The sequence below is a fragment of the Scyliorhinus torazame genome, chromosome 3 (genome assembly GCF_047496885.1).
Source record: "Scyliorhinus torazame isolate Kashiwa2021f chromosome 3, sScyTor2.1, whole genome shotgun sequence".
NCBI lineage: Eukaryota > Metazoa > Chordata > Chondrichthyes > Carcharhiniformes > Scyliorhinidae > Scyliorhinus > Scyliorhinus torazame.
In genome coordinates, this window is record NC_092709.1 from 77633092 (window position 1) to 77654337 (window position 21246).

A 21246-nucleotide genomic window follows, 5' to 3' on the forward strand; every position below is an offset into this window, starting at 1 on the left:
GCTCAAAGCTAGTTCTAATACTAACCTCGTAATTGTATCAATTTCCTGACTTCTAATTTCATCAGATCTGTAAGAAAGCACACAAATGGCACATTTTCACATTGCTTGTTAGCCAGGAAGGTGGCAACAAACAAATAGCAATGATAAAACCAAACAACTTGCCTCAGAAACACACAAATTATTTTGTAAATGTACTACTGTGAGATACTGGCACTGAAATCACTTCGTAACACCAGTAATGGACACATTTTGTGTGAAATTCCATTGGTCCGTTGTTTTAAAAACGGCATTAATCCATTTAATTTATTGTGCTAATGGACTGACACCTTAACCTTCTCATCACGAATATTAAACATCTATAGAATCCCTACAGCGCAGAAGGATGCCAATTACCCCAACTAGTCTGCACCAACCCTCTGAAAGTGCACCCTATCTAAGCCCACTCCCCTGCCCTATCCCCGTAACCTCACATAACCTGCACATCTTTGGACTAAGGGAGGAAACCGGAGCATCCGGGGAAACCCAAGGAAAAACATGGCAAAGTCAAATTTCCACTCATTTACACTAAATTCTACAAGAGTAAGTAGGTGGCATTGACTAAACCAGCAAAAAATATCAGAAATGTTAAAGTTGTGGGTGTTATACACGTTTGATTTCCTGCAATTATTTCTGCTGGTTCAAGATTTAATTCACCCAAATCAGGCTCCGCGACAAAACTGGTCACATACTCAGGTTGAAATTGAAAGATTCCACCAATTCTGCTAGATAGGGGAGGCTTTTTGAATTGCATTAATTTTCCTATTTGTTACGATCCCAGTTGATGTGATAACTGCTCGGGAAGATCCCAGAATGGATTTCTGGCTCCAAAGAACCTAACTTTCACTTTTTTGTGTTAAACTTTGAAGAACAGAGTCATCGGACCGCTAATTAGTTTTCACAAGAAAAAACATTTATTAAACATGAAAAATTGGATGATGATACAATACGCCTTTACCCTTAGTTTAAAAATTACTCACAGGTTTTAGGATTACCATGGATTACAAAGTACATCTTAATCTACAATTATCTCATTCACACAAAGCTCCATTCTCCACTCTGAACCACGAGTGACTGTCTGTGGATGTCTCCTCAGAATCCCCCCAGATGATTAACACAAGAGAATTTCCAAATTTCATTCCAAAAAGCATGCTTTAAGGTCTTCTCTCATAATTATGCTTTCGCTCAGCAATTTGAAATATGAAATCCAGACCAGGTTTTTCAACTGACACTTTGAAACAATGCTTCCAGCCACTTTTAATAGCAAATCCAGTCCATGATTTTATGCCAACACTGTGAGGATTTTGTTGTCTTGACTGCTGTGCAAACTGCTCACAATTGCTTCTCTTTCGATTCCCAGACTGTATTAAAATGACATCAAATATTTAATCTACCTCAGACATCTTCTGTCCTACTTTACATCAATTGTCTCTTTAACTCAAAACACTTTGTTTACTCTTCCTTGAATTCTCCTGAACCATGGGAGAGAATCTTCGACCCCCCACCGGGTCGGAGAATCGCCCGGGGCTGGCGTGAATCCCGCCCCCGCCGGTTGCTGAATTATCCGGCACCGGATATTCGGCGGGGGCGGGAATCGCGCGGGTTGGCGGGCACCCCCCCCGCGATTCTCCGGCCCGGATGGGCTGAAGTCCCGCTGCTAGAATGCCTGTCCCGCCGGCGTAGATTAAACCACCTACCTTACCGGCGGGACAAGGCGACGCGGGCGGGCTCAGGGGTCCTGGGGGGGCAGGGGCGATCTGGCCCCGGGGGGTGCCCCCACGGTGGCCTGGCCCACGATCGGGGCCCACCGTTCTGCGGGCGGGCCTGTGCCGTGGGAGCACTCTTTTCCTTCCGCCTTCGCCACGGTCTCCACCATGGCGGAGGCGGAAGAAACCCCATCCACAGCGCTTGTGCGGGGATGCCGTGAGCGGCCGCTAACGCTCCCGCGCATGCGCTGCCCGGAGATGTCATTTCCGCACCAGCTGGCGGGGCACCAAAGGCCTTTTCCGCCAGCTGGCGAGGCGGAAATTAGTCCGGCGCGGGCCTAGCCCCTTAAGGTTGGGGCTCGGCCCCCCAAGATGCGGAGCATTCTGCACCTTTGGGGCGGCGCGATGGCCGACTGATTTGCGCCGTTTTGGGCGCCGGTCGGTGGACATCGCGCCGATACCAGAGAATTTCGCCCCATATCTTGCTCTCTGTTCACTTAACTCCAGACCTTTTGGACACTTCTCTTCATTTCTCTAGTTTCCTTTACTAGCAACTCTTCAGATCACTGCACTTATTTTCTTAACCACATGGCTCTTCTTCTAGCAAAGCTGAGAAGGTGTTCCCTCTCTAGTCTAAACCGACAGCTTCTAACAGGGCTGTGAGAGCTGCCTTCTCTCTCACTACCTGTATTCAACTGCAATCAAATTAGCCAAACTAAAACTTAAAAGCTTCTCTACGTTTTTAGCTGCTAAGAAACTACCGCTGGTTTATTTATTTTTCATGCTCTAGACCTCTCTATGTTGGAACTTAACCAACCCCGACATATACAAACACCTTTGTCCAGCTTGAATATAATTATAGGTTTTACCTTTCCAGGCACAAATGCACTGAATCAAACCCACTTCTAATTATACCTTATTTCTAATGTTTACCAATACAAATATAAATACTATCAAACTCCATTTGTTTTCCTAACACCCCTCCTTTGAAGGAAATAAATCTTCATAATTATGACGATCACTTTACACTGGTGTTATTTCCACTTTATACAAATTTAACATGATAAATATCTAACCACATAACTTGTAACATCATACAAGTATATGATTCTTAGTTCACACTTTTACATATATTATATAATTAAAACAGTTTAATCAAAATAAATACAATAAGTTTATCAACATCATAATTATATTATCATATTCCAGTCTTGTATTTCTTTCTTTTCTGATTTCCAGTTTTCAACTCAGAAAATAATTTTTCATTTAAGTCTACAATGCAATTGTCCTTTTCGTCACTTGCACGCATTAATCCATTCTCAAGCCCACTTTCCCAATTCACAGTTGGTAAATTTGCATTTTGATTTAACACAGTCAAATTGCCATTTTTGTATGTTAACATCTCTTGTCAAAATCTCTTTTAGATATTTCAAGAAATTTTATTAAGATGCTTCTTGTATTCTCTCATAACCCGCCAAACAGGACTTATGGGTTGGGAATGATTGTCTTTCTCGGAGTACAAGCTCCCTCGTTAAGGGGGTGGGGAAACTCCATCTATGTTGTATATAAAGTTAGTCAGTTCGACACCAGCCATTACACCCAGTTGGGAACTACAGATGGCTGTGTATTATAGCCTTGTAAATAAACTTATGTTTCTTTAATACAACTCGGTGAGAACTTTTCGTGACTTTATAAAATGTTCAATCAAAATAGGATCATAGTCTTGCTTTGCTTGTTCTTTGAACTTATTGTGGTCTTGTTAATTTTCTCCAGCCCAATTTCAAGTGAGCACATTTCAATTCTCTTTGAGTCATGTCAATCACTTCCTCTCTCAGAGGTTGTTCTAATCCTTCGACTTTTTTGCACAAGTTCTGAACTATCTCAGCCCAGTTCTCAGTAGAGTTTGAGTGGTCTTTGGCAATTGTGCACTTGCCATTGTTACAACTACTACATCTTGTGCAGCATCACCAACCAGCATTTTTAAATCAGAGTCTCTGGTCATTTGACTCAGAAAGATCACTTTGCAATCTCAGTATTTCTGGTTGGCAATTCATCCTTTCCAATTTTACAAGTACATTGATTGTTTTCTTATTGTCCATTACTGACTTTGATCCATCAGTAATATTACTGGGATCAGTTATTTGCTCATCTGTATCAGTATTTTGAGTTTTTATTCACAGGAACAACTTTCAAATTGGAACACTCCATACCATCCATCTTCTTCTACATTTCCTCCACTTTTCTTTGAAGTTGAAAAATCTTTTGTTCTTTTCATGACAAAGTTCTAACAGTTTGTTAATTTTGTGTTTTAATTCTGCAGAGGACCAATTATTTTGATTTACCAGAACCTTCTTTTCTTGTTCAGGGCATTTTCTATGATACTTCATAAGTGCCTCTGATGCTTGAAGTTCACCAAGTTTTAACCAATGGTAAACCTTTCCCAAGTTTGCTTTTTCAAGTTTATCATTCAGACAGTTCAAATCCTCAATCAAATGTTTCATTTTCCCTGATTCTCAATTTTTCTCATCAGTTCTCTTTTTTCATTCGCAAACTCCTCTTTCATAGATGAAAGTAGATTTTCTGTGACAAACAAGCTTTCCTTCAATTGTTTGTCATCTGTGATAAGTAGTCTAATTTTTCTCCACAATAGCTTTCAAATGTTTGTTAAGATCATCGACAACTGCCTGTTGCAATACAGTGGTCATCGCATTACTGTCTCCACAAGCTAAATCATTACCGAAGAAGAAATCTATTCCCCCAATAGGTAGTTTAGGAATAATTCCCACTGTAACAATTCCATTCACAAAATTACTTCAAAAATTAACTTTACATAAAGAAACAGATTAATCCATTCCATTAATACCCCTTGTTAATATGGTTTCCTTCATAAAAACGTCCTGGAATACAAATCATATCATTAGTCACCATCAACGATTGATCTGCTCTTGTATCTGTTACATTTTTAATTTGTTTGCTTAATTTAAGGGGCAAATAAGGGCACACTTTCCCCTTTGAAACAAAACATCCATAACCTCGAATAGTCTGGCTTCCTTCACCAGTTTTAATAGCCATTTCCTTTTCGGATCATTCCTTTCCTACTATTGAAACTGGACTCCCATTTAATTTCCAACAATCTGCACTAAAATGTCCCACTATGTTACAATGGAAACACTTAGGCCTCCGAATGTCACTTCCACCCTCAGCACTTTTCTTTTTGATCTGAGGTGAAATGTCCTGACCATTCCCAACTGTTCCATCTCTTTCTTGACTATGTGTTTTCTTTTCTCCTTCCCACTTTCTATCCCTCTCATGTTTAAAAGGATGCTAACTCTGCTGCCTCTCTAGCAGTTTTAACCTTTTGTTCCTCAACATGCATCTTAATAACAAAGGAAGTGAATATTTAAATTCTTCTAAAAGAATCTCATCCCCAAGGGCATCACACATTTTCTCTATCTTTAACATCCATATACAATGGTCAAAATTATTTTGCTTCACCCTCTCAGATTCAATAGGAAAGTTAAAAAGTGGTAGACATCCTGAGTTGTAACAAAACCAATCATGACTATCAAATATTTTTTTCAAAACTTAGTCGAATATTTTGGCTCAAAATTCTTCCTCCAACCTCAGCAACTCTGTCATGGTATTGCACTATCCCAACCTGAGCTCAGGTACAAACTCTTGGAAGGCAGCAGTTTGAAGAGTTTGCATTGGGTGAGGAATTTAACACTAGTGAATGGAAGAACCTGGGAATGAAAGAATGGCACAGTTCCATTCTTAACAGGGCTTGGGGACTTTTGCCCTTTTTACGCCTATGTTTGCCATGAGCCCAAACGACATGGGTGGAAAATCTTGTTAGACTTGGAAAACGGGAATCTCGCCAGTGAGACCTTATTTTTTCAATTTTCCCTGCCCCTCTTGGTGATGTAATGAGGTTCTCTCCCAGGAAGGTTGGGTTCCTCATTTCATTACATTTTAATGTAAGTAGCTCGTTTCCCCGCCGTATTGTCCCCACTTGCCATTGTGATATCACATTGCCGAGGTTTACACCTGCTTTTCAGAAATGGGAACCAGGCAAAGGGAACCAGCCTTGAGCTCACAGGTAAGTATAACCCCCAGAGGGAGAGGCAGATGCCTGTGCAGTGCCCAGGGGCAATTCTAGGGGTAGTGCCAGGGGGCAATGCCAGGGTGCCAGGAACAGTGCCGATGGGATTTCCCTTATTGGTTGAGGTGGTTCACCCTGTGGGGGTGGAGTCCCATGTCTGTGAGGGCTCTCCCATGTCCGTGTGGGAGGGGGAAGGGGGGACATTGGTGGGGGGGGGGGGGGGATGTCATCCGTGTCCGTGGGATCACCCTTGTGAGTGTGAGTGGGAGAATCTCTGCATAAGTGTAGCTGTGTTGCCCATGACCATGGGGGGTTCCCAGTGTCCCTGGGGGATCTTTTGTGTCCGTGAGGGAGGGCGTCTCCTTGTGTGTGTGTGGGAGAGGGTTTTCCTGTGTTTTATATCAAAGATTGGGCACCCTTTTTAGAGGGCGCCCCGATCTCGGGATTCCTGACTACTGGCTTTTTCCAGCCCAGACCTGCCAGCATGACAGTGTGGTCCAGGCCTCCAGATTCTTTCTGCACAAAGTACTAGAATACCTGGAGAGAAAAGGTAGCAGTGCAGCCTATAAGCTGCATGGTGGTTTTCGGGCCTTTTACAATGGCTAAGGAATCGGGCACCTCAACCACTCCTTCTCACTTCTGCCCCTTCTCCTCAAGGAGTCAGGTAGGGGCCCTCAGACACCCAATGGAAAGAGGGGCAACAGTCAAACACTCCAGGACCTTCTCTCAGGACTTGCAGAGGGCGTGCTGCCCTTTGGAATCCCATTTGAATGTACCCCTCCCCAAATCAGATTTGGCCCCTGTGACCGCAGAGGGTGCAGCTGTACCAGAGCAGGAGACCAAAAGTAAGCTGGAGCTTCCAGGTCTTGTAGACAGAGAGGATGCCTGCCAAAGACGTCAAGGACAACTGGGAATAGTGATCGGCAACCTCTGTTGTCAGGATGTCAGGGTAGCACTTGGATTCAGTGGCAGGCAACAAGAAATGAAGAATTTCTGATTTCTCATGTGGCTGCATGCGTGCACTTTATTCAATGTTGGTACATTTTTGTTAATAGACTTACACTGCAATGAGATCTGATGTGGTTTCATTGTGATTCTTTTTAAAAAAAATTTAGAGTACCCAATTAATTTTTTCCAATTAAGGGGCAATCTAGAGTGGCCAATCCGCCTATCCTGCACATCTTTTGGTTTGTGGGGGGCGAAACCCACGCAAACACGGGGAGAATGTTCTAACTCTACACGGACAGTGACCCAGAGCCGGGATCGAACCTGGGACCTCGGCGCCATGAGGCAGCAATGCTAACCACTGTGCCACTGTGCTGCTCCTTTCATTATGATTCTTAGTTGTTAAGCCCGTGCATCACCACCAACCCCCCCCCCACCCCTCCCCAAGCCCCTACCCCATCTTTTCAGGAGGGCACCCCATGCTGGGTCCATGTCCCCAGAATCATTTGCACAAATAGAGGGAAGGACCTTTGCCAGGGCCTTGCAAGCCATGTGTGAGAAATCTCCCCTGCACGCTGACCGTCTGCTCGTCACATGCTCATCAATTCAAACCGAGTTTTACAATTTTATGGTTCCCACAGGATTGGCCAAACCCAGCTAACACAATGCCCACCGGTAGCGGGGGAATGATTCCACATAACCCTTAATGTCCAGAAAATTTATTGATCTCATGATTGACTATACTTAACAACTGATGGGCAGGCTATCAATAAAAAGCACAACAACACTGATTATTGTTGAAAAAGAGAGACATGTCATTGAAGCTTTTCATCTTGTATGCATCAAGACAGACGCGAGAATACCAAATTTCAAAGAGAACAATAATTTATATGTATGAGAAAAAGGGTGCTGATTGGCTAGCAAGTAAACTCCTATTGGTCAAAATATTGTCAGGGTGAATGTAACAAGGAACAGACTCACCTCTAGCCTGGGATCCAATGATTATACGGTGCCTTTGTTGGATGTCCTACCACCAACAGCTACTGCCTCACCAGTGGTGATTCCATTTATTAGGGGCCAATCGCTTTCAGTGGCCAAGGCTTCCATCCCCAGAATCCCTGGTCCTGAGAAGGCCCTTTGCTGTCCAGTTACGTGCCTGTGTGGGCAAAATGCAGATGGGATTCCTAAAAAAAGAGTTGACAAGGGCCAGCTCCCCAGCCAGCGAGTGAGACTCCCTTTGCCTACATTAAATCCAGCCCTTGTCTCCGAGCAGCCAGCTGGTAGGTCTCCTTCCAAATGCAACAAGATCAGACAGAGGGGGGGCAGGGGCGGGGGGGGGGGGGGGGGGGTGCGGGGGTTGTCGCAGGTGAAAACATCATGGCAGCTCCCTGGGAATCTTGTGCACACAAATATAAAAATCATCTCATGGTTAGACACCAGCTTCGCATTGATGGAGTGGAAGCCCTGACAGTTGATGAACCCTTCTGGGTGATTTGTGGGCTATTTCAGTGCCACGAGTGCAGTTGTTAATGGATAGTTTCATGGGCACCGAGACTAACTTTTTATTTTAAATTCCAACTTTTTATTATTATTAAATTTATATTCCACCAGCTGCCAAGGTGGGATTTAAACTCCTCTCTGGATCACTCACCTAGGCCTCTGGGTTACTAGTCCAGTGACATTACCACCACACCACCACATCCTGCTAACAACTAGGCTTAACAATCCCAAAGCAGTGGGCTCTCCAAAAGGCTACTTCTTCAAACAACTCCAACAGGTTTAGACCGTTTTTCTTTTCAAATTTGTGAAGTCCACGAGCCATGTTTCAGAAACCTGGGGGATGAAAATTCTTCTGACTAAAGGCATTTTTAAATATTTCCCTGACTCTGTGAATCACAGTTGTGTGAAATAAATCCTCCATGCCCACTCGCCCCCACCCCAGTGTCCCGTTGGCAAGAATGATGGGCACTGGATATCGAGGCGTGACGGCAAGATTCAAGGCTCTGAAGGTGTGGAGCCTTTCTATCTTTGCAAAAATTCAGGCCCAACTGTGAGTTTGGGCATGCACGGAATAACATGGATGTCCAGAAGATGTTTTCAGTAAATTTGCCATCCAGAGGATCCATTATAGAAATTCTCAAAGGCTGCAAGGTCCTTTAAAGTCATGATTTAAAAAAAATTTAACGTGCCCAATTATTTTCTTTCTATTAAGCGGCAATTTAGAATGGCCAATCCACCTACCCTGCACATTTTTGGGGTTATGGGGATGAGACCTACGCAGACAAGGGAGAATGAGAAAACCCCACACGGACAGTGACCCAGGGCCGGATCGAACTCGGGTCCGTGAGGCAGCAGTGCGCCACCGTGCCATCTTTACGCTCATGGTTTCACAGAAACCTCCACTTTAGCTTCACTGAATCAACCCTTGAAAAAGTTACATATTTTTGGGTTGTTTTCCAAATTTTATTGATAAACTTTGTGAGTATACTATGGCTGGGATATTCCAGCCCCATCGTGGTGAGGCCTGCCACAGGAGATGCAGTGGCGCAATGATGGGTCATTGACTTTCAGCGGGACAGGACACTTCCGGTCATGAGCGGGGCTGGAAAATCCTGTTTTATATAACAGTTCAAAATTAACATTACATAACGTACAATACAGTTCTGTTTCTTTCAATACCAGAATGTGACACTCCCACATGATGCCTCACTACACTTAGATCATGTTTACAATGTTAATTTCATGTCAAACCCAAATAGTTTACAGCCCATTAGTATGCTATGGTGGCAGGGCTTTAGTCAGTGGCCTTTCTACACTTGGTGTAATTAGGTTTTATCAGCCACGATTGAATGGCAGAACAGACCTAATGGGCCGAAAGGCCTAATTCTGTTCCTTTATATTATTGTCTTATGGTCGATACATCTTGCTATCTGAAAATCCAAATTAAAAGTAAAGGATTTGAAGTGTTTTTAACTTCCTTGTTTGCTGTCTGTGACTACTTTAATTTGATTGGTTGTCTACCTGATTACTGACATTACTGCTGCTACATGGCAAGGCATTCCATTGATTTGGCATCAGATTTACACAGCTGTCAGTAAAGGGGAAAACTACACTACACGCTCGACCTTTGTGGACAGCACCCTTGCTTCACTGGTGAATGCATGAAAAAGGCTCATTTGTCTTCTCCATGCAATCTTTTTACTTGCAATGTTTAATCCTCTGGCTACTTTAGTATCACTTACAGTTTTGCATTAACTGAAGCAACAGCGGGACCTTTGCTGTGGTTGATGTGTAGGTTAGCAAACTGCATCATCCAACAAATCATTCATATTATTGAATTTTGACCAAATTTAAATGTAGGTTAGTTTCTGAATGGCAATTAGTTTGGGCACATGTTCCCCAAATATGATGTACAAAGATAATTGAAATACTTACGCCCGTGAGTTTTCTGTTTAATGGTGGAAAACAGATTAATTTATTCAGTAACAGAGCAGCTGGGAAACTGTGCAGGCCTTGAGCTAGACTCATCAGCTGATAAAAGTGGCTCTTGGGATTACCAAAGCTGTCAAATGTTACTCTCTGAAGTGCTTGTTTGTTTATAATGAGAACCTCATTTATCTTCAGGGAGTGAGAGCTCTGGAAAGCGCTAACACAAACTGTGAGTATGATGTCTACCTGTAATCGCACTGTAGGGGAAGCAGCAGAAATGCTTGATAGATGGTCCAAATGATCTGACATCACAATATTTGGCTGGATGGAAGACACGGTGTATAAGAATGAGCAGCATTAATTCTTGGTTTGAAGGTCTGATTGTAATGGGAAATCTTCCGCCCCACTACATTGCACTTGTGTGCCTCAATATCATTCATATTGTTTCCAACATTCATTTGATTGAAGGTTACTGTCTGTTCTATTGAACAAACAGTATTTTTCTAGGAGTTGAAAGAAATAGTATTTTATGTGCAAAGCAAGGAAAATTTCCTGACGAATTGGCAGTGACATTTAAAAAAAAAATAACCATATGCTTAAAGGCTGCAAAAGGTTTTTACTTAAAGACTGGATAAATTGCTGTGATGATGTTCAGACAAATCCAAAGGTTGGGAGAATTCCAGCTACATCATTGTCTTCTTTCATTGGGGATTCACAAAAGCACTTTGTAATATTGATTGCTTTGAGAGACTTGAGGGAAATTTGTAAACAGATTAAAGATAAACATTCTGGCTTTTTATTTGTAGCTTCAGCTAACGAGATTCTAAATTTAAGGCATTCACAGAGCCAAAGGCCACGATAACACAGGTCAGTACAATCCTCCCACACTGCAAATCACCACAGGCACGTACACTGACTTCTCACTCCCATAGTTTGGACAGATTGTGCACACTCCCCCATATTTTATCCCTGCACTTTGGATGGAGATGGAGAATGAGGGAATGAAACATTTTTTAAAAATGTATTCATTGATGGGACATGGGCATTGCTGGTTGGCTCTGCATTTATTGTCCATCCCTAACATCTCAGAAGGCATTTGAGAGTCAACCACATTGCTGTGGACCTGAAGTCACATGTTAGAATTAAACAGATTAGGATGGCAGATTTCTTTCTCTAAAGGGCATTAGTCCCATGGTTAGTCTCCGGATTTTTTAATTGGATTCAAATTTCACCATCTGCCATGGTGGGATTTGAACCCGCGTCCCCAGATCGTGCTCTCTGGATACGTGTCCAGTGAAAATATCACTGAGGCACCACCTCCTCCTCAACACCAGACAGATGATGGCATATGTACCTATCAACATTGACCACTAGGGTCAGATGATTCCTTACCTGACATGAGAACTAGGCCCCGACAATTGACCCTCAATTATGAAAATTAGAATGTACATTATTTTTTCAAAAAGGCACACTGCACTGCTGCATCTCTGGTTCCAGTAACCTGTAACATTTGGTTACACAAATCGTACACTGTCCCAAACTTAGAATTCTGAGGGCTAAATGTTGACTTCCCCTGGTTTTCCAGTTCAGATGGTTGTGATTCATGACCTGGCCATACTGTTCCCATTGAAGGTGGACAGCACATAAGTTTAGGGCTTCCATATCATTATCATGATTGTAGCATTGGGAGATGCTCATAACAAGCCGATAACCAGCATGCTGCTGGGTGCCTCTGTGCTCAGCAAGGCGCTGAACAGCATTGCGTTCTTAATGGCAATCTGTCCCTCTTAAAAGGAAGATGTCCTGAATAATATTGCTGCAATTCAAAAGATGGAAAATAGAACACCAAAGGATTCCAATATGATGGATCCACAGCTGGACCTATAAGTTCTGGAGGTCACAGGAGATGCCATGGTTTTGCGAGGGCTAGGCATCCCTCAAGGTCCACCCTCAGGTGGGAGTGGGAACAGGTGAGCAGTACCACCAGAGGTTTAATGACCTCAATCAGGTGTACAAGACTACAAGGGACATGGACAGGGTGGATAGGGAGCAGCTGTCCCCATTTGTTGAAGGTTCAGTTACGAGGGGACACAAGTCAAAGTGAGGGGTGGAAGGTTTAGGGGGGACTTGAGGAAAACCTTTTTTACCTAGAGAGTGCTGACGATCTGGAATGCACTGCCTGGAAGGGTGGTAGAGGGGGGATGCCTCACATCCTTTAAAAAGTACCTCGATGAGTACTTGGCAGACCACTACATTTGGGCCAAGTGCTGGCAAGTGGGATTAGGTGGGCAGGTCAGGGCCTTTCATGCGTCGGTGCAGACTCAATGGGCCGAAGGGCCTCTTCTGCATTGTAGTATTCTGTGATTCTGTGATTCAGGTGGCGAATGTGAGTGAATGCATCTTCACACGACATTTCCTGCCCACCAACCACTCATTTTGTTCAATGCACCATACCTCCATCAATCACCCAGTAGCACTCCCTGACACTCAAGGACACTTCCTGATATTCCACCACACTGTCACATACCTATCAATTTTGCCTCACACCCACCTCTCACTGCCTCCACAGGCCTTTAGTTATTCAGGTGTGGCAGACATATCATCCAAACACAGTCATACACAATCACTGACATTCTACTCTTTCAAGTGAAGGAAGAGATGACCATAAGACCATAAGACATAGGAGCTGAATTAGGCCACTTGGCCCATCGAGCCTGCTCCGCCATTCAATCATGGCTGATATTTTCTCATCCTCATTCTCCTGCCTTCTCCCCATAACTCCTGATCCCCTTATTAATCAAGAACCTATCTATCTCTGTCTTAAAGACACTCAGTGAATTGGCCTCCACAGCCTTCTGCGGCAAATTCCAATACACCTGACATACAATGCAGTGTGAGTGGGTGCGGTAAAACCAACAGTAGCAAGGATGCCTGCATCTCACCCAATCCATACAGTGCAGAAGGAGACTATTCGGCCCATCGAGTTGACACCGGCCTTCTGAAAGTGCGTCCTACCTAGGTCCAATCTCCCTCTCCCTGTAACCCCACCGAGGGGTAATTTAGCATAGCCAATCCACCTAACCTATACATCTGGCAAGTTCCAGATCTCGCCCAAAATGGCGAGAACATCATGAACCCTAATTTGCATTCATTTCAATCTCATTAACGAGATTGAATGCAGCAGCCTCCCAGGAATTACCCGGCTCCCCAATGGGAAGTCACGGGGGCATTGTTTAATACTCCTTTACAAAAAACATGAAGCTGGCGCAATGGCTACAGAGGGGAACTGATGAAGTGAGTAGGTCTTTCCATTTACCGGCATGCCGCTCCACGGCACCAAAGCTGCTGCCCCAGGACATGGGAGAGGTCAGGGAGGCTGAAAACGTTCCAGATCAGAAGTCACTCCTGGGCTGGGAAGTGGGGCCCCTAGCTGAGGGGTTGCATCTGTGAGACCCTCAACTAATCTTTACATATTGTGGAGACCCATAACAGGGGCAACCACAGCGCAGCCGGTCTGTCCTACCAAACACTTCCAGGACTGAGCCCTGCTGCAGCGAGTCTCCTGAAAGTCAGTTTCACTCCTTGTGACTGCGAGCAACCTCGAGCTGCACAGCTGAAGGCTGTTTCAAATGAGGAATTAGTGAGAGCACTTTGCACTCCAGAACTCTGAAATGCCTCCTCAAGGGCACATGTGCCATGCCTCAGAGGATGATTAGAGCACTAAATGCCCAGCAGGCTTTGATGCCTCAACAATGAGCCTGAACTCTAGGAGTGTCAGCACCTTAGAGGCAGCTGCCAACAATAAACACTGAAGAGCAGGACTTCAGCACTGCGGATCCTCTTGGGACAATAGGGTAAGTGTATGGATGAGCAGAAGGCAGCTGAGCTCGGCTTCCCTAATGTTCCCGGAAGAGGCCTGGGGTTTAGGGGCTCCTGATGTTGCCAGGAGTAAGTATGCAGAGCAAAGTTTACCAGCACAACTAGCCCGCTGGGTGGCACTCTGAGAGAAGGCGGGACAGTCATAGTAAGGGTGGGGAAGGCAAGGGGGATTTGAGGGTCCCGGGATGGAACCCCTTATTGATTGTCAGTGTGTCTTCTCCAATTCCTTCCAGATATAATAATGTTTGTTGGTGTTGATCCTGTGGAAGCTGCCCGTGTGTTGCTTGTGGCAGCCGAGGCGGGCTGACGCTGTAGAAGGCAGCAACGCCAATTCAAGCTGGAGGCGGCACCTCATGTTCAGGGGGCCGCTGCACACCCTGAAGACCCGGCGCCCATCAGGCAGAGGAGGGACCCAGAAGGGAAGGCCAACGATGGCCCAAGGTGTACAGGGGTTGTTGGTCATTCAATACAATCCCCAGAGGGTCTCCCACTTTGTGGTGGCTTGCTGTGCCCTCCACAATCTGGCACAGCAGCAGGGTGACATGCTGGATGAGGAGGAGGAAGAGCAGGTGGAGGTGGTGGGACATGTGACCTTATCTGAGGTGGAGGATGAGGCAGACCAGGAGAGGCTGGAGGACTGGCCCGAGGAGGAGCAGGAGAATGAAGGACCACCGTGGCAATGGTCCGACATGCCAGCAGGACCAGCGATGCCTTCATCCTCTCCAGATTCCCCTTGGACGAGGCTATATCCATCAGTTCAACACGCCACTATTTCTCACCCCCCCCATTTCCTTCTCTTCCCCTACTCCGCTCCCCAAATTTATGCCTTTGCCTTCATTCCCCCACTTTTTCCTCCCCATTTCCCTCCTCCCTCATTCTCCCCCTCATTCACCGCCCCCTACCCATCATACCACCCCCTCCCCAACAACCCTATTCTCCCCTCCAAGGGTCTGTGCAACATCAGTCCAGAGTGATGGGCCTGTGTTGGCAATGTCAGCGGGTCATTATACAGGGCAAAAGAGTGATGATAACCCACTGTGAGGAAAGCTCTACCGCTCCTTTCTGTTGATAGTGCACCCACACCCATCCTCTGAACGGGTTCTGCATCGGGGGCTTTTGATCTTGGACCACTGTGCCCGGTGGGTGGGGGTGAGGGGAGCGGAGGACAACAGGGGGTGGGGATGTATCCAGGCCTGCAGTGAAGATTAACGTTTCAGAGACTTCACGTGTATGAGGTGTGCCATTTTTTAATAGTGAACATTTTACGATGACAGATTTCCATTCCCCCGATTACAGATAGTGACCCCACCAGTGCCAACTCAGTGCTCCTCACTCTTCTAAATCTTCTGTGATTTAGTGGGGGCAGCCGGCTGCTTTCCGCACCCTGTGGCCTTTGATGCCCTTGACGGGCGTCTTCTGGAGGACCGAGTCAGAGGGCCCCGGTCGACTTACTGGTGTCATTGGCGTCGTCGTGCCACCCAGTTCTGCTCACTGCCCTTGGGATGCGCCGGTCTCAGAAGGGGGGCAGTTCGGACGAACTAGACACCACCATGATTCCTTGGTGGCAGGCCTCAGGTTGGCCTCCAGCTCTTCCGCCTCCCTGACGGTGCCCGTAGGGCCGTGGAGGATCCATGGGATGGAGGGGCAGGTTGAGTGAGCTTAGAGACTCCGAGTCATCTAGCGCTGCCAGTTCTGGAGGCTTCCCATTGTCTGCACCATGCTGTCAACGCCCTCAGCGATGCTCCTCAGTGACTGAGCCATGCTCTGCAGTGTCTCGGCAATGTCCACCTGTGTCTGGGCCATGTCCCCCAGCAACTGGGACTGATGTTGAGGCCCTCAACCATCGTCGTCAAAAACTGATCCATGCCTTGGATGCAACAACTCAAGACGTGGATGTTGTGCTCCAGGTTTCCCACTGCGATCACCACGCTAGCAGTGTTGGCCTCGGTGCCACGCATTGTTGGCTCCATCTCCTGCATCTGAAGCATTTGGGACTCATCCAATTGGCCTTGAAGTCACTGGAATGTCACTGACACCCTTCCTGAATCAGATGGCTGCGTCCTAGCATCTGCATCACCTCTGGGATAACCTTGTCCAGAGGCTCGGCATCTGGTTGGCACACAGCTGTGTCCTGGGATCCAACAGACCTCCGACTGCTGACTTCCTTGGATGTTCCTGCCCCCACCTAATGTGCATCAGCTGCTGTGTGGTACTCACCAGATTGTGCCCCAGAAGCGTGTCCATTAATGTCGTTCACTGATGTGTGTGTCTCTGCGCTGATGGAAGGAACGGATGATAGCCGTGACGCCTCACTGGTGGTCTCTTTGGAGGTCTCCTCGAGGTCTTTTGTTGGGTTGCAGGGGGCGGAGTTACGATTCTGGATGGCCCAGCCTTATCAGATGGTGATCCTGCAAGAGAATGGACATGTGGTCAGTGAGAGGGAAGGATCATTTTGTCTGACATTCACAACTAACTTGAGATGGGTCATCTGGGTGAAGAGGCAATGGATCCTCACCTCTCTAGCGCAGGGCAACCTCGCTGTCGGTGACTGCTCTCCAACCTCGCTGTCAGTGACTGCTCTCTCCTCGGACAACCCATTGATTTCCAGGGCCCGTTCCTCATAAAGGTTGAGGGCTCAAATATCTGGGATTCCTCCCCCTGTCTCGGCTATTATGGGCTATCTTCTCCTATGGGGACAAAGAGAGGAGGGCATTGTGAGCCGCATGTATGATAGGTCAGGGGGGTCTATAGTAGGTGGCATGTGTGGGCATCACATCTGGACATGACGGATATGTGTTGGTGGGTACCCAGGGGTTCTGAGAAACAAGTTTGAAGATTGGATGTGGGGAGGGTGCAAGGTGTCAGCCAGTGGATTGGGGGGGCTCTGGGAATTTGAGGGGTAGCAGGCAGAACGGATGCCAGGAAAGAGGTGGTAACTTACCCTTGCAGCTCAGTGGAGGTCGTTGGTCTTCTTCTGACATTGGACGGTGGTCCTCCTGGTCATGCTGCCCTCACTGACAGCTGCTGCCACTGCCTCCCAGGCGGCATAGCTGACCCTGCTGCTGGTCCTCCGTCTCCCTTGGGGGATCAGGGTGCCCTGCCTCTCATTCACACCATCGAGAAGCCTGGCCAGGTCAGCATCCCCAAAGCGAGGAGCAGGTCTGCGCACTGCCATGCTTGTGTGTTGATTGGGCGTGAGCAGTGAGGAAGCGTTTAAAAGCAGCTCCCCCTTGCTAGCAGTGAGCAGCTGAGGGGCGAGTCGGGTGAATCAGATGGCGAGGGAGCCATTAATGTTGAAAATCTCATTGGGGCTAATTTTTGACACTAAGTACTGTTGAATACGGGCTGCGGTCTTGCCAACACAGCCGCCGACAAACGCCCAGTGAAAAGTGCCCAAATCCGGAATTTAACTTTGGTCACGCCTGTTAAATCTGTCTCTCTCTCCACAGATGTTGCCAGACCTGCTGAGCTATCCTTATATTTCCTGTTTTTATTTCAGATTTCCAGCATCTCCTTTCATTAGGAAAATAAAGACCTCTGTCTGCTGCTCATTATTTTGTCACATTTCTCTAATGTAAAATGAACTTGATGCTTTGGGATTTATCCCGATAACAGTTCCTAACAATACCAAGCCAGAATTTATGCTCAAGTATGAGGACTTTACTTGTCTTGCTCTGCATTCTCTGTGCCCACGCAAATCTATTTACAAATGATTATGAATTCCTGCTAAATACTACTGGGATCACATACTTAAACCAAAGGTTAACATAGTCACAGTAGCTTTTGAAATTGGTGCAAGTTACTTGTTAAAGGGAGTAGAATCCATTATTTAGATACGAGGCCTAGGTGTTTTCTTTGATCAAAAATTGGGCCATTTGACAATCATTTTTCCTTCATGCAGGTATATCGTCTCATTTATAGTAATTAAGTTCATAAACATGGTAAACAATCTCATAAAGTTAAAAGTTTAAGTGGAAATAATCAAGTATTAAAGTGATTAAGACCTCCTTCACCATCATAAACCAATTTTCAGTTCTAAACAAATGGCCTCTCAAGGAAATATAAAGCTGCATGGGGGTTGTACAGCTGCTCTTACCCTTTGCAGTTCATGTGTGTTCAGTGTCCTGTGAATTAAACTCATTAAGACCGGACAAGGGTCAATAAAAGTTTTAACATCTTATTTTATAAAAGGAGCATTGTTGTTGGTTGATAAGTTCCTGGAACAGTCTGCCCCAAAGTAAGCATAGTTGGCATGCCAACCGACTTTTAAAAAGTAATTTTTGCCTGATGTGATTAATCCCTATTGTAAAGTAAATATATTGAGACACAGTGATCTTGCAGTATTACCACACACTGTTCATGACATCACATCTACCCATATTTTAACTAAAATATCTTCCAAGATCAATGAAAAGCACAGACAGCCTCATAAAATTTAACGTATGAAATAATAAAGAAATTCAAACTCAAAGAACAAACGCAATAATTTGGTGGTGTAATAATTCACTCAGGATAATGAAACAAATGGAACTGTTAAAACTCCGGGCAAGGAGAATACCACCCTGTGGGTGGCCATCCAATGCACTGCTCTAAAGACATGTGTCAGGGAATTAACGATATCTTGTTCTATGTCACTTTGTGCAGTGAAGGTTACTGAGAAAATTGCCAGGTCATAATGTCAAGCACTGCAACCTATTGTGGGGGAAAGGAAAGGCTAAGACAGCTACCAGATTCAGAATTATACAAAGTGTGAGAAAAGTTTCTTTTACAGCACAAAACGTCATACATGTGCTACTCCCTAGAAGGGCATTATTCAGAACATTTTGCAGAAAAGGACATGCTGAAAGGTATCTCATCACTAAATGAAATATTTAGCTCACAATTTGTTGATAATCGAGGCTCCATACTTACAATTTTCATACTGCAATAAGTTCTCCCACAAGTTCCAGTTTAAACAGCTGCCTGTTAATAAAGTAAAAATTCAATATCCATCAGAAATAAACTTTTACACTTCTTAAAGCCAGGGATGTTAGTGCTCAGAAGTAGGACACTGTTATATATATATATACATTTTTCAATATAAAATAATGACCTTCTTGCAGTTTTGTTTCAACACGATACTTCTCAGCTATCTACAAATGAAGCTCCTTTGGCACTGCTGAAGCAATAATGACCAATCTAAGACAGAGAGCCTCCTCGCAGCAATGTGTCGTACCCTTTTCTTCCGAGCAGCTAATCTCGAGCTTCTTTAAAACCCATAAACCTAAACAAGAAAAGGCCATTAGATTTTCCAAGCCTTTCTTTCCATATAATGCTTGCTTTGTGCTCCTGACTTGCATACACTCTCCCTTTGTTAAGTTTATTTTACTTAGAATGCTTTTCTAATTAAAAATAATTTTTCACATGTAGATATATTCAGAATCCTAATCCAGATCCTACAGGAAAGGGGCATGTCTACTATAGGAACTAAGCTTGTATATTGAAGGAAACTATCCATTCCAATGATTTTTTTTCACTGAGCAAAAAATCAACTCAAATTACTGCATAGCGATCCCAACACAGTCAGATAATTGACCAGTCCACATTGTCAATACTTTTAATCACATTTACCCACCTTATTCCCTTTTCCTTCAACCCTTCTTAGTTCACCTGTCTAAAAACATCGTGCTATGTTGATATTTACTGTGAATAATTAATTAAATGCATCACATGACTTCAAAAGATAGCCTGCAGGATTCTCCATCGGCGGGATCCCCCGTTTTGCCGGCAGCGCATTTACGCCCGCGGGTTTCCCCACGACGTGGGGATGGCCACAATGGGAAATCCCATTGGCCGGCTGTGGGAACGGAGAATCCCACTGCCGGTGGAGAATCCCGCGCCACCGTCTCTCTCTCATCCTTCAAGCCTATTCCTTTGACAAGCGTTTGGTTACCTATCACAATATCTTCTTCTGTGACCGTCTATGTCAATTTTTGGTTCATATTACTGTGAAGTACCTTGAGACATTTAACTACATTAAAAGCACCATATAAACACAAGGAGCGGGATTCTCCCCTACCCGGCGGGGCGGGGGGTTCCGCCGTAATGGAGTGGCGGGAACCACTCCGGCATCGGGCCGCCCCAAAAGGTGCGGAAGTCTCCGCACCTTTAGGGGCCAAGCCCTCACCTTGAGGGGCTAGGCCCGCGCCGGAGTGGTTTGCGCTCCGCCGGCTGCCAGGAAAGGCCTTTGGCGCCACGCCAGCCGGGGCCGAAACGTCTTCGCCGGGCGACGCATGCGTGTGAGCGTCAGCGGCTGCTGATGTCATCCCTGCGTATGCGCAGGCAAGGGGGTTTCTTCCGCCTCTGCCATAGTGAAGACCATGGCGAAGGCGGAAGAAAAAGAGTGCCCCCACGGCACAGGCCCGCCCGCGGATCGGTGGGCCCCGATCGCGGGCCAGGCCACCGTGGGGGCCCCCCAATGGGGCCAGATCGCCCCGCGCCCCCCCCCAGGACCCCGGAGCTTGCCCGCGCCGCCTTCTCCCGCCGTTCAAAGGTGGTTTAATCCACGCTGGCGGGACAGGCATTCCAGCAGCGGGACTTCGGCCCATCGCGGGCCGGAGAATCCATGGGGGTGGGCCCACTGACCGGCGCGGCGCGATTCCCGCCCCGGTCGAATCTCTGGTGGCGGAGACTTCGGGTCATGGCGGGGGCGGGATTCACGCCAGCCCCCGGCGATTCTCCGACCCGCCGTGGGGTCGGAGAATCCCGCCCAAGCTTCTGTTGAATCTAAAATGCTTTCATTCTGATCTTTTAATGATTGCTATAATTCTTTGAGGGTTTATCTCATTCTTTTTATATTGATAAATACTTTAACTGATAAAATAATTAATAATGGCTTAAGAGCATTATCTAAAATTTACATTAGCCATAGTTTTCTATTTGTTTTTATGTTTCATATTCTCATTATGTATAAATAATTGGCACACTGAATATGGACATTTTGGCATATAACATACAGTGTAAACCATTGAATACCTGAAGGAAGAACATGGGGCGGGATTCTCTGTTTCAGAGATTAAGGGCTGGATTCGCTGATTTTGAGGCTATGTCCGGAGTAACCGTGGCGTCTTACGTGGGAAAAATCGGCACCGCCCCAGCACCGATCCTCCG

At 45.8% G+C, this 21246-nt stretch overlaps 1 long non-coding RNA gene across 4 annotated transcripts in view; it reads right to left on the reverse strand.

Moving 5' to 3' along the window:
- Positions 1–927: 927 nt before the first annotated feature.
- LOC140408530 (uncharacterized) overlaps positions 928–21246 on the reverse strand; it is a 109820-nt gene continuing 89501 nt past the window's right edge. For 2 of the 4 annotated variants that reach the window (XR_011940124.1, XR_011940127.1), the window contains 4 exons: positions 19009–19059; positions 16315–16505; positions 7771–7945; positions 928–4426 (listed from right to left, as the gene is read on the reverse strand). This is a non-coding gene — a long non-coding RNA (uncharacterized lncRNA). Of the gene's footprint in view, positions 4427–7770; positions 7946–10464; positions 10722–16314; positions 16506–19008; positions 19060–21246 lie in introns of all 4 variants that reach the window. The other 2 variants (XR_011940125.1, XR_011940126.1) reach the window with 2 other exon arrangements.